Here is a 6,930-nt window from a genome sequence, read left to right on the forward strand (position 1 = left end):
CGTACATTTGGTACTCCTTTAGATTTTTACCAGTATCCTTTATCCCAAAGCAATTCTAACATATTTAGTGCCCTAGAGTTACGAGTCCACACGAAGTCACAAACTTTACAATTTGTATACCCCCCTCCATACTGTGGAGGGTAATTTAACTTGGTCATTCCGTTTGTAACTCCCCGAAATGCTTATGTCGGACCCAACAAAGTATATATATATATATATATATATATATATATATATATATATATATATATATATATATATATATATATATATATATATTCTTGATCAGCGTAAAATTCTAAATCGATTTCACGATGTCCCTCTGCATGTCCGTCTGTCTGTCTGCTGTTATCCCGCTATCTTTGTAACGAACGTTTATTTCAATTCATACTTCGAAAAAAAAAGAACACAACAATTGTTTATTTTCCTTCGCTGATTCGAATAGTCATTCTATTTTTTCGTAATCCTTTAGTGCGTTTTTGAACTACAAATACAACCTGTAATTCAATTACTAAAATGCATAGACAGACGGAAGGTAAAAGTAAATCATCAAAATATATCCATTAATCTCATCAACAGCATCAACACATCTCGCCTTTTTCTTTTTCTTGACTTGTCAAGAAAATGTACTACGACATTATACCATTATGTGCCACAGTGTGACGTTGAGTATAAAAGGTTATTTCTTTTACATAATTCAATTGTGCGCAAAATCTGAATAATTTGAATATCAGACAGTCAACTCAACTCGTTGAACTCCGCTTACAAATACTGTGGAAATATTTGTTAACCGTATAACGTGCACGTAAAACCCAATGGACTACGAACAGAACAAATGAAAGTCCTGCCAGAACTCCAGGGACTATTAAACTGCGTGGCATTGTATGTCCGAGGCATTTTTTTGTGTTCTGCAACCAGGCCATTGATATTGAAGACAGTTCGTTAAATTATTTTTTCTTTTTTTTAATTCAAATGCAACATCAGTGCCCAGCAACTTAGGTTTTTTATGCTTAAATTGTGTAAGGGAAGTAATGATTCGCACATTTCTTATCCGTACATCCTTCATATCCACGGCAGTACTTTGTGCCACCTAGAGCAGCAAGAGTTCCAAAGAAAACCTAACACATTGTTGAAACTCAATAAATTGTAATAAATCGTATAAACATACAGTCTTGTACAAAAGTGTGGCATTGAAAAAATGTCACATGGCACTCTCGCACCATTAAATGGAAAAGGACTTGTTGAACCACCATGTCTCAATCCCGCAAACCATTTTAAGTATCTGGTCACTCAGTAATTTCTATATACCGGTAGAGATTCCTGATATCTCCATTGGAAAATGTTAATGGAACATTTGTGTGCAAACGTTACACAGAGTCCTTAAAAGTATTTTAGCATTAAAGAAGTACGAATTCGAAGTCGGTAGCATTAACGTTACCAGACAAATTAAAACAAAATCAATAGTACACCAACGCAGTGCGTTCATAATCACAGATTTTCCAGAAATCATACAAAATGTCAGGATTCCGACATAAAAGTAGAGCAATGATCATATTTTAGGGACTTTTTAGTACATACCATTTTTGGTACCTTGATAATGTATCTAATGATATTATAATCCAATTTCATGTTAAATTTATTTGTTCGTCAGACTGACTAATGTCAAATTCACTTCTACATTTGCACCTGCAGTTACAACTTAAATGAAATCGAATGTGTCGTAAAACGCGATGACAACTTTACCTATTCTCATCCAAATAACCTTCCCAGATGGCTGTGATACGCCCGGCCAAACTCAGTTAGAAAGTGGGGCATTTGGGCTAAATATTTGTTTCATAATCTAAAAGAAGAGTAAGAAGAATTAGTCCACCTTGCACATCTATTAACCAAATCGAAAACCTTAAGTTTCGCACCTCACTGTCCTACATTGCCGTGGCTCCGATTTCGTGTGAGTGAAATTCATTACACTTTTCATCAGTATTACTTGCATCATCCATTTCATCATAAAAACATGAAAACTAACAACAATGTCAATAACAACAACTGCACAACACACACAATTCTCCATGGAGCACTTATCCAATGATGAAAAGCATAAAATAATCTGTGATACAGCAAGCCATACAACACTCACCCTGACATGCTTCCAGAAAAACAGGTCCGCAGGCGGACACACTTCGCCCTTGTCTTCAGGGGCCGTATAAACAACACCAAGAATTGTTCACGAACAAGTCTGTCTTTGGATTTCGTGTTGGAATGATGTGTATCGATGCCCATAGTGACTGATGTAGCACTTTTTAACCATTATTGCGGGACGACTGCAGACTTTCTCACCGGAGTTGGCAAAAGCTCTATAACATTTTCTTTATTTCGTTTTAATTTTATTTTTTATCACCCCAGACAAAATCCAAGGACTCTTATGAGGTGATTTTGAGTTTATAAAAGTAACAATAATGGGAATAAGGTCGACTATTTTGCAACAACAACATAATTATGGTATCCAAATGCCATAATGCCAACACTGCTCTATGTTGCAATTTGTATTTTTTCTGTTCGCTTTAAGGCGATACAATGGCCTAAGTTCCCTCCAACATATGTAAATGAATATGAATTTACTTCCACCCAGATCGGAATCTGGGTTTTCTACAAATCTTCCTTCTATCATCTTATCCATATTCCGCATCTGACATCCGATCCCTATGTTTGTACACTTGTATATTTTTCTACACATGCACACGTACAAACGCGCCCGCTTAACTTTTGTTGTTTTTGTTATCCCGGCAACTATCTGCGACTGCATCATTCATCTTAGGCAGACAAAAAATCAAAACATGAGCGTTATATTTTGAATTATAAGAATGTAAGGAAGTGTCTGTTCACTGACTTGGATCCCCCTTTCAAAACCTTACAAACGGGCGCACTTGTACGACGAACACACTTGTACGTCACCGCCGTCCTTGTCGAATAACTGTATTTACTGTACAACAACAAAGCTGCACACGGCTATAAGTTTTGAAAAAAAATCAACTCAAGGGGAAGGTGTGGCAATGCGACTGACAAGAAGTCAAAAAGCAGCACCATTCACCACTTGGAATTGAGCTATAATCTTAAAAATCCGAATATCAGGTGTTACAGTTATATGGAGCTATACGAAAACGTAGCCAATTATCTGCCAGAGAAGATGGTGACTATTACCAACTTCAAATACCATATTCTAGGTAATTCTGTGGAAAATGTAACTAAAATCACCCAAATACCGACTAGTAGAGGTGCCGTTTATGGGGCCTATAAGAAGACGTGAATTTGTATACCCATTACCAAAGCGAAATAAGAAATTTGAGGCAACTGGAGGTACAGTTATATGGGGGCTATACGAGTAAGTGGACCTCCATAGTACGAGAAGGCGGCGCCTATTACGAATCCCAAATTCAAACTTTGAGATAATTCTGTTGATAGTTCTGTGCAAGGATGCTGCGAACACAAACTGCCAATTCAAATCAAATTCGGGTTAAAATTGTGTGTTTAAGAAAACCAAAATACCTTAAATCTGGCGGTACAGTTATATAGGGCCTGTTCTGGATTAATGTCAAAGAAGGAGCCTTGCGGTTAACGCAAAAGAAAACAATTTTGTTTAAAACACAGTAGCGCGCGTTTATTTCGCAGTTTTTCGACTTCTCCTTTTGACTGCCAAAGACAAATAACCCCGAATAATGGCATTGCAATTATCAAAAGCCCCATTCGGAAATGTCAAAAAAGAGAACAGAGGAAACTGTGATAACTGCCAACATTACAACAGAAACATGATAAATAAACACTCGAAAGTTCCGTTCTGGAACAGGGCCTAGACCAAAACGTGGACTTACTTGGCACGTATACCAAAAGTGCTACAGACCTAACCCACATCTGATCAAAATTTGATCAACCTGATTAATTTTGTTCGGAAGCTAAAAATCTCAACAAAAAGCCATAACTAATAACAAGTACTCGCCGTCTCTTGTAGGTGTTGCAAGGAATATACGACGAACATACGTTATTGAGGATGTGAATTCAAATCGGCTAGAATTACGAGTTTTTGTTTGCCCAGGGCTTGAGTCGAAAATTACCTCCTCTCAACGATCCTCGTTGTAGTTATCGAAATAGTACTTTGCACTTTCACCACATCCTTCTGCTAAACCAGGGGCTGGACAAAGGTCCATTCGGAAATTACATTAAGCTTGTGACATGGACAACACACACATGCACAGCACACCACACCACACCACACCGAATACACGTCGTCGACAGGCTTATTAGTCACCGCTTGTCAAATCCAATTAAACGCACTGCCGCCGTAAACAATGAAACTGAAATTTAGTTTATCTCGACCATCGCCATCCTTCCTTGATGGGCGAAGGACGATGATGTGCGGAGGCCTACTCGTGTGAGTAATGTAATTGAAATTAATGGATGACAGCGTTTAAGTTATGCCAATATGATGAGTGTGTTTGTGTCTGTGTGTGTGTGTGAAGGCGTAAACTTAAGCGCCTACTGTTCGCCCTCTTTGGAAGCGCATAAAGATCGACTAGGGTAGCCTCATATGTCAATTAAACCGTTGGAGGGCTGACTGTACGCAAATATTGACACTGTGTGCTCTTCCTCTTCGAAGCCGTTTTGCCTTTTCCACGCCATTAAAAATGTCAGTCGGTTAAAAGCCATAATGAATAATTTGAAGCAAGAATGGCACCCGCAGTGTAGGTGAATTCATACGTAGGCTTTGAAGTTCTGCAAATTGTTCATGACGCAGTTAAAACGGGTATAAGTCGAGCCGGTGATGGCTCAGGACGCGAGATTGAAAACACTTTGATCCATATGTACATACGTGCATATGAATATACTTTACATATAATGTTCTCGTGCCAGCACAGAGTTGCGGATTGCCTATTATTGACTGATTCTACGATCCAAGGTTTCAATGAGTAGGTGTCCGCCAAAAAATATCTCATTTAAATTGTGACCTGTTTTCCGAAGAATTGTATAGAATATGCCCTCCCAAATGGCATAGTCTCGGAGTTATGCCATGTTGATGACAGTTTCTGCCACCAGCTTTAAAATTTGTTCTAAAAACGCTTTAATAAAAAAGGTGGAAAATATGGATTGGGAAAATATATTCGTTTGAATGGACGTCCATTTTTAAGACGACTTACATATGGCAGTCACTATAGCATTCGCACAAATCGAAATAGATGACTAAAATCGTTATGTTAAGTTGTCTGGGATTGGAAATGGGGTATCCCCACCCCTTTTGCTGTGTGTGGGAAATGGTAGGTATCTGGTAGTCTTAAATCCTTCAACGCACATATGGCAAGTTTTTAAAGTATTTGCCACGTACATAACTCCCTGGCAAAGAATGGACAATATGGGTTCATGTTTTAAATACAACCCGAATTAGCTTATTTTGACAATGCCAGAATATTTTGTAGGGAATATTTATTTAAAAACGAGTAAAAAAAGTGTAAGTTTGACCGGGCCGATTTTGAATACCCTCCAACATTTGAAACGAATTTGGCAATTTTCAAGAAAAAATAAAATCCGTTTGAAATTCTGTTAAAATCTTAAAAATACCGAATGTAGCCGTCCATACGACGATGTGGGCCTGCATAGGCAACATTTGTCATAAGCCATTACAATATTCGAATGCGAAACTTGAATAAAATTCGGTGAATAATGTAGCTAAAATATTCAAAATACCCAAATAGACATTATATACATTTATCAACCTACTTCAATTCGTTCGGAAGCTAGAGTGATTTCAACAGACGGACAGACGGACGGGCATCACTAAATCGACATAGAATTTTATGCTGATCAAGAACATATATATTTTGTGGCGTCTAAAATGTATGTTTCGATGAATGACAAACTTAATATACCCTCCATACTATGGTGGAGGGTACAAGAGAACAGTCATTGTTATATTTACGTTTAGTCGACTTCATACAAGATGCATACAAAAATTCCGCCAAAGCAAAATGATTCGAATACCTAAGTTTACAAACCAAACTGTTGTCGTTGTTACCGTCTTTTGAAAAACATATCAATGGAAATAAAAAAGAAATTTAGTTTGTCGATTGAAAACTATACCGTTATATAAATTAACAAGTAAAAAAGCTGTAAGTTCGGCCGGGCCGAACTTTTAATACCCTCCACCATTTGGTACAAATTTGGCAATTTCCAAAAAAACACCGAATGCTTATACGACGACGTGGGCCTGCATAGACAACTTTTGTCATAAATTATTACAATATTTAATTGCGAAACTTGAAGAAAAATCTGTTTATAATGTAGCTAAAATTGTCAAAATACCGAATATGGGGGGTACCGTTATATGGGGGCTATACGAAGACGTGGACCTGCACAGACAATTTTCTAGCATGGGCTGAAGTTATATGGGGGCTATATGATAACTTGGTCCTACATGGCCCATTTACGAACTTAACCTGCCTACTGGGAAAATATACATGTGTGCAAAATTTTAGCCTTCTATCTCAATTTGTTCGAAAGATAGCGTGATTACAACAGACAGACAGACGGACAGACAGACAGACAGACGGACATGGCTAAATCGTCTTAGAATTTTACGCTGATCAAGAATATATATACTTTGTTGGGTCTGACATGAATATTTCGAGGAGTTACAAACGGAATGACAAAATTAATATACCCTCCATAGTATGGTGGAGGGTATAAAAAAATAAACATTGGTAATTAATTGGAAATTGCATTTGCTTCAGAATTCTCAATGTTTGTTATGATATCACATCCTCCTGGTGATAGTATTTTGACTCTGACTTGCCCCATCTTTACTCTTCTATGCCTTAGATATAATTTTCGCTATTGCACATAGTCCCTCGTATAACGGTACCTGCGATGTAAGTACCTTGAAAGTTTCGT

This window comes from Musca domestica, unplaced genomic scaffold (genome assembly GCF_030504385.1).
Source record: "Musca domestica strain aabys unplaced genomic scaffold, Musca_domestica.polishedcontigs.V.1.1 12, whole genome shotgun sequence".
Classification (NCBI taxonomy): domain Eukaryota; kingdom Metazoa; phylum Arthropoda; class Insecta; order Diptera; family Muscidae; genus Musca; species Musca domestica.